Source organism: Arachis hypogaea, chromosome 16 (assembly GCF_003086295.3).
Source record: "Arachis hypogaea cultivar Tifrunner chromosome 16, arahy.Tifrunner.gnm2.J5K5, whole genome shotgun sequence".
In the NCBI taxonomy this organism is placed as follows: Eukaryota; Viridiplantae; Streptophyta; class Magnoliopsida; order Fabales; family Fabaceae; genus Arachis; species Arachis hypogaea.
Genome location: NC_092051.1, coordinates 85,684,620 through 85,694,764, shown reverse-complemented (window position 1 = coordinate 85,694,764; position 10,145 = coordinate 85,684,620). Strand labels below are relative to the sequence as shown.

The 10,145-nt window shown below is 40.5% G+C and overlaps 1 non-coding gene across 1 annotated transcript; it reads left to right on the top strand.

Moving 5' to 3' along the window:
• Positions 1 to 8,692: 8,692 nt before the first annotated feature.
• LOC112761910 (small nucleolar RNA R71) lies at positions 8,693 to 8,800 on the top strand. Its single transcript, XR_003182280.1, has one exon. It is a non-coding gene; the product is annotated as a small nucleolar RNA R71 (small nucleolar RNA).
• The last annotated feature ends 1,345 nt before the right edge of the window (positions 8,801 to 10,145 follow it).

The window sequence follows — 10,145 nt, the reverse complement described above, 5'->3', positions numbered from 1 at the left end:
TTCTAACAAAGCAGTTAGCCGAATTCAAAGATAGACTACAAGAGACAAGGATGGCTAATATACATATGGACGAACAGTTTAAGCAAACAAAGCAGCAGCTGTCAAGGCAAATAACAGAAGAATGCCAAGTAGTTCAACTAAGAAGTGGGAAAACATTAAACACCCCACCTCAAGGCAGCAAAATGCTAAGAAATGAGCAAACCACCCAAAATTCACCTGAGGATAGTAAGAGCCCAGGGAAGAGTAATTTTGGAACTAAAACGCCAGAAATTTGGTGGAAGGCTGGCACTGAACGCCCAGACCATGCTCAGGACTGGCGTTCAATGCCAGAAACAAGGCAGGACTGGCGTTCAACGCCAGAAATAGGCAAGGATCTGGCGTTGAACGCCCAAAATGGGCAAGATCTGGCACTGAACGCCCAAAATGGGCACAGTTCTGGCGTTCAGACGCCAGGAACAGACAAGGAATTGGCATCTAACGTCACTCCAGTCTCTAACTCTGGCACTCAATTGCCAGTGAGGGATCAGACACACACAAATGCTGAAAGCAACCCCTCTAAAAAGGCTTCTTCAACCACTTCTGTAGGCAATAAACCTATAGCAACTAAGGTTGAAGAATATAAAGCCAAGATACCTTATCCTTAAAAACTCCAGAAAGAGGAGCAGGATAAGCAATTTGCTCGCTTTGCAGATTATCTCAGGACTCTTGAAATAAAGATTCCATTTGCAGAAGTACTTGAGCAAATACCTTCTTATGCCAAGTTCATGAAAGAGATCTTGAGTCATAAAAAGGATTGGAGAGAAACAGAAAGTGTTCTCCTCACTGAAGAATGCAGTGTAGTCATTCTGAAAAGCTTTCCTGAGAAGCTTAAAGACCCTGGGAGCTTTCTGATACCATGCATATTAGAAGGTCAATGCACCAAGACAGCTTTATGCAATCTTGAGGCAAGCATCAACCTAATACCTGCGTCCACTATCAGAAAGCTTGGCTTAACTGAAGAAGTTAAACCAACCCGGATATGTCTCCAACTTGCTGATGGCTCCACTAAATACCCATCAGGCGTGATTGAAGACATGATTGTCAGAGTTGGGCCATTCGCCTTTCCCATTGACTTTGTTGTGCTGGAAATGGAGGAGCACAAGAGTGCTACTCTCATTCTAGGAAGACCTTTCCTAGTAACTGGACGATCCCTCATTGACGTCCAACAGGGGGAAATAACCCTGAGAGTCAATGATGATGAGTTTAAGTTGAACGCTGTCAAAGCCATGTAGCATCCTGACACATCAAAAGACTGCATGAAAGTTGATCTTATTGACTCTTTGGTAGAAGAGATCAACATGGCTGAGAGTCTCGAATCAGAGTTGGAAAACATCTTTAAAGATGTTCAGCCTGATTTAGAGGACATGAAAGAGCCTCTGAAAATTCTTCTGGAAGAAGAAAAACCTCCTAAACCCGAGCTCAAGCCATTACCACCATCCTTGAAATATGCATTTCTGGGAGAAGGTGACACTTTTCCAGTGATCATAAGCTCTGCCTTAAATTCACAGGAAGAGGAAGCACTTATTCAAGTGCTAAGGACACACAAGACAGCTCTTGGGTGGTCCATAGGTGACCTTAAGGGCATAAGCCCAGCTAGATGCATGCACAAAATCTTATTGGAGGATAATGCTAAACCAGTGGTTCAACCACAGAGGCGGCTAAATCCAGCCATGAAAGAAGTGGTGCAGAAAGAGGTCACCAAATTACTAGCGGCTGGGATTATTTATCCTATTTCTGATAGCCCCTGGGTGAGCCCTGTCCAAGTCGTCCCAAAAAAGAGATGCATGACAGTGATTTATAATGAAAAAAATGAACTGGCTCCTACAAGAACAGTTACAGGGTGGCGCATGTGTATTGACTACAGAAGGCTCAATACAGCCACCAGAAAGGATCATTTTCCTTTACCATTTATAGACCAGATGCTAGAAAGACTAGCAGGTCATGATTATTACTGCTTTTTGGATGGCTACTCAGGCTATAACCAGATTGCAGTAGATCCTCAGGATCAAGAGAAAACAGCATTCACATGTCCATCTGGAGTATTTGCTTATAGAAGGATGCCATTTGGGATGTGTAATGCGCCTGCAACCTTCCAGAGATGCATGCTCTCTATTTTCTCTGATATGGTGGAAAAATTTCTAGAAGTCTTCATGGATGACTTCTCAGTATATGGAGACTCATTCAGCTCCTGTCTTGATCACCTAAAACTTGTTCTGAAAAGATGCCAAGAAACCAACCTAGTTTTAAACTGGGAAAAATGTCACTTCATGGTGACTGAAGGGATTGTTCTTGGGCATAAAATTTCAAACAAGGGAATAGAGGTGGATCGAGCAAAAATAGAGGTAATTGAAAAATTACCACCACCTGCCAATGTTAAGGCAATCAGAAGCTTTCTGGGGCACACAGGATTCTATAGGAGGTTTATAAAGGATTTCTCAAAAATTGTAAAACCTCTAAGCAATCTGCTAGCTGCTGACATGCCATTTGTGTTTGACACAGAGTGCCTGCAGGCATTTGAAATGCTGAAAGCTAAGCTGGTCACAGCACCAGTCATTTCTGCACCAGACTGGACATTACCATTTGAGCTAATGTGTGATGCCAGTGATCACGCCATTGGTGCAGTGTTGGGACAGAGGCATGATAAGCTTCTGCACGTCATTTATTATGCCAGTCGCGTTCTAAATGATGCCCAGAAAAATTACACAACCACAGAAAAAGAATTACTTGCAGTGGTTTACGCCATTGACAAGTTCAGATCATATTTAGTAGGATCAAAAGTGATTGTGTATACTGATCATGCTGCTCTTAAATATCTACTCACAAAGCAGGATTCAAAACCCAGGCTCATCAGATGGGTGTTGCTTCTGCAAGAGTTTGATATAGAAATAAGAGACAGAAAAGGGACAGAGAACCAAGTGGCTGATCATCTATCCCGGATAGAGCCAGTAGAAGGGATGCCCCTCCCTTCTCTTGAGATCTCTGAGACTTTTCCAGATGAGTATTTATTTGCCATTCAGGAAACACCATGGTTTGCCGATATTGCAAACTATAAATCTACAAGGTTCATACCCAAGGAGTACAACAGGATACAAAAGAAAAAATTAATTACTGATGCAAAGTACTACTTGTGGGATGAACTGGTGCACGAAATTGTGATCTCCAGGCTCAAACAAATCCTGGTAATGGCTCCAAAGCTTGGTGCTCTGATCTTAATTCATAATTGTCACAACTTCGATACAACTAACCAGCAAGTGCACTGGGTCGTCCAAGTAATACCTTACGTGAGTAAGGGTCGAATCCCACGGAGATTGTTGGTATGAAGCAAGCTATGGTCACCTTGTAAATCTCAGTTAGGCGGATATAAAGTGATAATGGAGTTTTCGAATATTATATAATAAAAGAGGGATAGAGATACTTATGTAATTCATTGGTAGGAATTTCAGATAAGCGAATGGAGGTGCTTTCGTTCCTCTGGACCTCTGCTTTTCTGCTATCTTCATCCAATCAGTCTTACTCCTTTCCATGGCTGGCTTTATGCAAGGGCATCACCGTTGTCAGTGGCTACATCCCCTCCTCTCAGTGAATAATATGCTCACGCACCCTGTCACGGCACGACTATTCATCTGTCGGTTCTCGATCATGCTGGAATAGGATTCACCCTCCTTTTGCGTCTGTCACTAACGCCCAGCACTCGCGAGTTTGAAGCTCGTCACAGTCATTCAATCATTGAATCCTACTCGGAATACCACGGACAAGGTTTAGACTTTCCGGATTCTCTTGAATGCCGCCATCATTCTAGCTTACGCCACGAAGATTCTGGTTAGGAGATCTAAGAGATACTCATTCTAGCTTAATTCATGTAGAACAGAAGTGTTCGTCAGGCACGCGTTCATAAGGGAGAAGGATGATAAGCGTCACACATAATCATCACCTTCATCACGTTCTTGGGTGCGAATGGATATCTTAGAAGAGAAATAAGAAGAATTGAATAGAAAATAGTAGTACTTTGCATTAATCTTTGAGGAACAGCAGAGCTCCACACCTTAATCTATGGAGTGTAGAAACTCTACCGTATGAAAATACATAAGTGAAGGTCCAGGCATGGCCGAGATGGCCAGCCCCCTAAACAAGATCAATAGTCTCCTAAGATGAACAATGAATTAAAACTGAGACCAAAGATTTCTAATACAATAGTAAAAGGTCCTATTTATAATAAACTAGTCACTAGGGTTTACATGAGTAAGTAATTGATGCATAAATCCACTTCCGGGGCCCACTTGGTGTGTGTTTGGGCTGAGCTTAAGTGTTGCACGTGCAGAGGCCATTTGTGGAGTTGAACACCAGTTTCTGTGCCAGTTTGGGCGTTCAACTCTGGTTTTGGATCCTTTTCTGGCGCTGGACGCCAGATTCGGGCAGAAGGCTGGCGTTGAACGCCAGTTTACGTCATCAATTCTTGGCCAAAGTATGGACTATTATATATTGCTGGAAAGCCCTGGATGTTTGCTTTCCAACGCACTTGGAAGCGCGCCATTTCGAGTTCTGTGGCTCCAGAAAATCCACTTTGAGTGCAGGGAGGTCAGAATCCAACAGCATCAGCAGTCCTTTTTCAACCTCTGAATCTGATTTCTGCTCAAGTCCCTCAATTTCAGCCAAAAAATACCTGAAATCACAGAAAAACACACAAACTCATAGTAAAGTCCAGAAATGTGAATTTAACATAAAAACTAATGAAAACATCCCTAAAAGTAACTAGATCCTACTAAAAACATACTAAAAACAATGCCAAAAAGCGTATAAATTATCCGCTCATCACAACACCAAACTTAAATTGTTGCTTGTCCCCAAGCAACTGAAAATCAAATAGGATAAAAAGAAGAGAATATACTATAAATTCCAAACTATCAATGAAACATAGTTTCAATCATATGAGCGGGACTTATAGCTTTTTGCCTCTTGAATAGTTTTGGTATCTCACTTTATCCATTGAAGCTCAGAATGATTGGCATCTATAGGAACTCAGAATTCAGATAGTGTTATTGATTCTCCTAGTTCAGTATGATGATTCTTGAACACAGCTATTTTATGAGTCTTGGCCGTGGCCCTAAGCACTTTGTTTTCCAGTATTACCACCGGATACATAAATGCCACAGACACAAAACTGGGTGAACCTTTTCAGATTGTGACTCAGCTTTGCTAAAGTTTCCAATTAGAGGTGTCCAGAGTTCTTAAGCACACTCTTCTTTTTGCTTTGGACCTTGACTTTAACCGCTCAGTCTCAAGTTTTCACTTGACACCTACACGCCACAAGCACATGGTTAGGGACAGCTTGGTTTAGCCGCTTAGACCAGGATTTAGGTCCTCCTATCCACTGATGCTCAAAGCCTTGGGATCCTTTTTATTTGCCCTTGCCTTTTGGTTTTAAGGGTTATTGGCTATTTGCTCTTGCCTCTTGGTTTTAAGAGCTTTTGGCTTTTTCTGCTTGCTTTTTCTTTTTCTTTCTATTTTTTTTTCGCCTATTAATTTTTTTTTTCTGCAAGCTTTGTTCTTTGCTGCTTTTTCTTGCTTCAAGAATCATTTTTATGATTTTTCAGATTATCAAATAACTTGTCTCCTAGTCATCATTCTTTCAAGAGCCAACATATTTAACATTCTTAAACAACAACTTCAAAAGACATATGCACTGTTCAAGCATACATTCAGAAAACAAGAAGCATTGTCACCACATCAATATGATTAAACTAAGTTCAAGGATAAATTCGAGACTCATGTACTTCTTGTTCTTTTAAATTAAAACAGTTTTTATTTTAAGAGAGGTGATGGATTCATAGGACATTCATATCTTTAAGACGGAGTTACTAACTACTAATGATCATGTAATGAAGACACAAACACAGATAAGCACATAACATAGAAAACGAAAAATAGAAGAAATAAGAACAAGGAATGAGTCCACCTTAGTGATGTCCTAGAGCTTTTCTATGTCTCTTTCTTGTCTTTGCTGCTCCTCCTTCATTGCTTTTAGATCTTCTCTGATTTCATGAAGGATGATGGAGTGCTCTTGATGTTCCACCCTTAGTTGCTTCCAATAATTGTGTGGAAGAAAATGTATCCCCTGAGGTATCTCAGGAATCTCTTGATTTGCAGTCAAATGTTCTACCACTGAGCTATAGACCCTTGATGGAAGCTTTTGTCTTCCCTTTCCTCTTTCTAGAGGTTTCTCTGGCCTTAGGTGCCATCAATGGTTATGGAAAAAACAAAAAAGCTATGCTTTTACCACACCAAACATAGAATGTTGCTCGCCCTCGAGCAAAAGAAGAAAGAATAGAAGAAGAAGAAGAGGATATGAAGGAGATGGATGGCTGTGTGTATTCGGCCATATGGGTGGGATTGGGGGAGAGAGAGAGATGTTGAATTTTGAAGGTAGTGGTTGTATGGATGTGAGTGGTAAATGGAAAAGTAGAAGGGATGATCATGAATGGGAAGAGAGATGATGAGGTAGGTGGGGATCCTGTGGGGTCCACAGATCCTGAGGTGTCAAGGCATTTACATCCCTGCACCAATTTAGGCATGTAAAATGCCCTTGCACACAACTCTGGGCGTTCAGCGCCAGGTTGGTGCCCCTTTTGGGCGTTCAACGCCCCTTTGCTGCCATTTCTGGCGTTGAACGCCAGAACCATGCTTGTTCTGGGCATTCAGCGCCAGGATGCTCCCATTCTGGGCGTTCAGCGCCAGAACTATGCTCTGTTCTGGCGTTTGAACGCCAGACAGATGCTCCTCCAGGGTGTGATTTTTCTTCTGCTGTTTTTGATTCCGTTTTTGATTTTTTTTATTTATTTTGTGACTCCACATGATCATGAACCTAAGAAAACATGGAAAACAATAAAAATAAGAATTAGATAATCATTGGGTTGCCTCCCAACAAGCGCTTCTTTAATGTCAATAGCTTGACAGTGGGCTCTCATGGAGCCTCACAGATGTGTAGAGCTTTGTTGAGACTCTCCAACACCAAACTTAGAGTTTGGATATGGGAGTTCAACACCAAACTTAGAGTTTGGTTATGGCCTCCCAACACCAAACTTAGAGTTTGATTGTGGGGGCTCTGGTTGACTCTGCTTGGAGAGAAGCTTTTCCTCTTCCTCTCTATGGTTGCAGAGGGAGATCCTTGAGTTTTGAATACAAGGGAGTTCTCATTCCATTGAAGGACTATTTCACCTCTGTCAACATCAATCACAGCTCTTGCTGTGGCCAGGAAAGGTCTTCCTAGGATGATGGATTCATCCTCTTCCTTTCCAGTGTCCAGGACTATAAAATCAGTAGGTATGTAAAGGCCCTCAACCTTTACTAATACATCTTCTACTTGTCCATAAGCCTGTCTTCTTGAGCTGTCTGCCATCTCTAGTGAGATTTTAGCAGCTTGCACCCCATAGATTCCCAGTTTCTCTATTACAGAGAGGGGCATGAGGTTTATTCCTGAACCAAGGTCACACAGAGCCTTAAAGATCATGGTGCCTATGGTACAGGGTATTATGAACTTTCCAGGATCCTGTCTCTTCTGAGGCAATGTCAGTTGATCCAGATCACTTAGTTCATTGATGAACAAGGGAGGTTCAACTTCCCAAGCATCAATGCCAAACAATTTGGCATTCAGCTTCACGATTGCACCAAGAAACTTGGCAGTTTGCTCTTCAGTGACATCCTCATTCTCTTCAGAAGAGAAATACTCATCAGAGCTCATGAAGGGCATAAGGAGGTTCAATGGGATCTCTATAGTCTCTAGATGAGCCTCAGAGTCCTTTGATTCCCTAGAGGGAAGCTCCTTATTGATCACTGGACGTCCCAGGAGGTCTTCCTCCTTGGGATTCACGTCCTCTCCTCTCCTCACAGGTTCGGCCATGGCGCTTATGTCAATGGCCTTGCACTCTCCTTTTGGATTCTCTTCTGTGTTGCTTGGGAGAGTACTAGGAGGGATTTCAGTGATCCTTTTACTCAGCTGGCCCACTTGTGCTTCCAGATTTCTAATGGAAGACCTTGTTTCATTCATGAAACTTACAGTGGCCTTAGATAGATCAGAGACTAGATTTGCTAAATTAGAAGCATTTTGTTCAGAGTTCTCTGTCTGTTGCTGAGTTGATGATGGAAAAGGTTTGCTATTGCTAAACCTGTTTCTTCCACCATTGTTAAAGCCTTGTTGAGGCTTCTGATCCTTCCATGAGAAATTTGGATGATTTCTCCATGTTGAGTTATAGGTGTTTCCATAAGGTTCACCTAAATAATTTACCTCTGCTATTGCAGGGTTCTCAGGATCATAGGCTTCCTCTTCAGAAGATGCCTCTTGAGTACTGTTGGATGCAGCTTGCATTCCATGCAGACTCTGAGAGATCATATTGACTTGCTGAGTCAATATTTTGTTCTGAGCCAATATGGCATTCAGAGTATCAACCTCAAGAACTCCCTTCTTCATAGGCGTCCCATTGATTACAGGATTCCTTTCAGAAGTGTACATGAACTGGTTATTAGCAACCATGTCAATGAGTTCTTGAGCTTCTGCAGGCGTTTTCTTTAGGTGAATGGATCCACCTGCAGAAGTGTCCAGTGACATCTTTGATAGCTCAGACAGACCATCATAGAATATAACCAGGATGGTCCATTCTGAAAGCATGTCAGAAGGACACTTTTTGGTCAACTGTTTGTATCTTTCCCAAGCTTCATAGAGAGATTCACCTTCTTTCTGTCTGAAGGTTTGAACATCAGCTCTAAGCTTGCTCAGCTTTTGAGGAGGAAAGTACTTGGCTAAGAAAGCCGTGACCAGCTTATCCCAAGAGTTCAGGCTGTCTTTAGGTTGAGAATCCAACCATAATCTAGCTCTGTCTCTTACAGCAAAAGGGAAAAGCATGAGCCTGTAGACTTCAGGATTTACGCCATTAGTCTTAACAGTATCACATATCTGCAAGAATTCAGTTAAGAACTGAAAAGGATCTTCAGATGGAAGTCCATGAAACTTGCAGTTCTGCTGCATCAGAGAAACTAACTGAGGTTTCAACTCAAAGTTGTTTGCTCCAATGGCAGGAATGGAGATGCTTCTTCCATGTAAATTGGAATTAGGTGCAGTAAAGTCACCAAGCATCCTCCTTTCATTATTATTATTTTCGGCTGCCATCTCCTCTGCCTGTTTGAAAATTTCTGAAAGGTTATCTCTGGATTGTTGTATTTTAGCTTCTCTTAGTTTTCTCTTCAGAGTCCTTTCAGGTTCTGGATCTGCTTCCACAAGAATGTTCTTATCCTTGCTCCTGCTCATATGACAAGGAAGAATGGCCAGGAAAATGATAATAATAATAGAGATCCTCTATATCACAGTATAGGGATCCCTTTGTGAGTGGAAGAGAGGGAGATAAATGATGTGATGTAAAGGAAGAAACACAACTGTGAGGGTTGGAATGTGAGATGAGATGTTAGGATATGAATGAATAAATAGAATGAGATGGGAGAGAAGGAGGGAATTTTCGAAATTTATTTTTGAAAAGGAGTTAGTGATTTTTGAAAATAGTTTTTGAAAAAGTTTAGTATTTTTTCGAATTTTTTTGAAATCAAAAATAGAAAATAAAAATAATTAGTTAATTAAAAAGAAATTTTAGAAAAAGAGGGAGATATTTTCGAAAATTAGAGAGAGAGAGTTAGTTAGGTAGTTTTGAAAAAGTTAAGAAACAAACAAAAAGTTAGTTAGTTAGTTGAAACAAATTTTGAAAAGATAAGAAGTTAGGAAGTTAGAAAAGATATTTTGAAAAGATATTTTTGAAAAAGATAAGATAAGAAGATATTTTTGAAAAAGATAAGATAAGAAGATATTTTTGAAAAAGATAAGATAAGAAGATATTTTTGAAAAGATATGATAGAAATTAGTTTTGAAAAGGATTTAATTTTTAAAATCTCAATTAATGACTTAATTCACAAGAAATCACAAGATATGATTCTAGAACTTAAAGTTTGAATCTTTCTTAACAAACAAGTAACAAACTTCAAATTTTTTTTGAATCAAAACATTAATTGATTATATTATTTTCGAAAATTTGGTATAAAAATAAGAAAAAGATTTTTGAAAAAGATTTTTG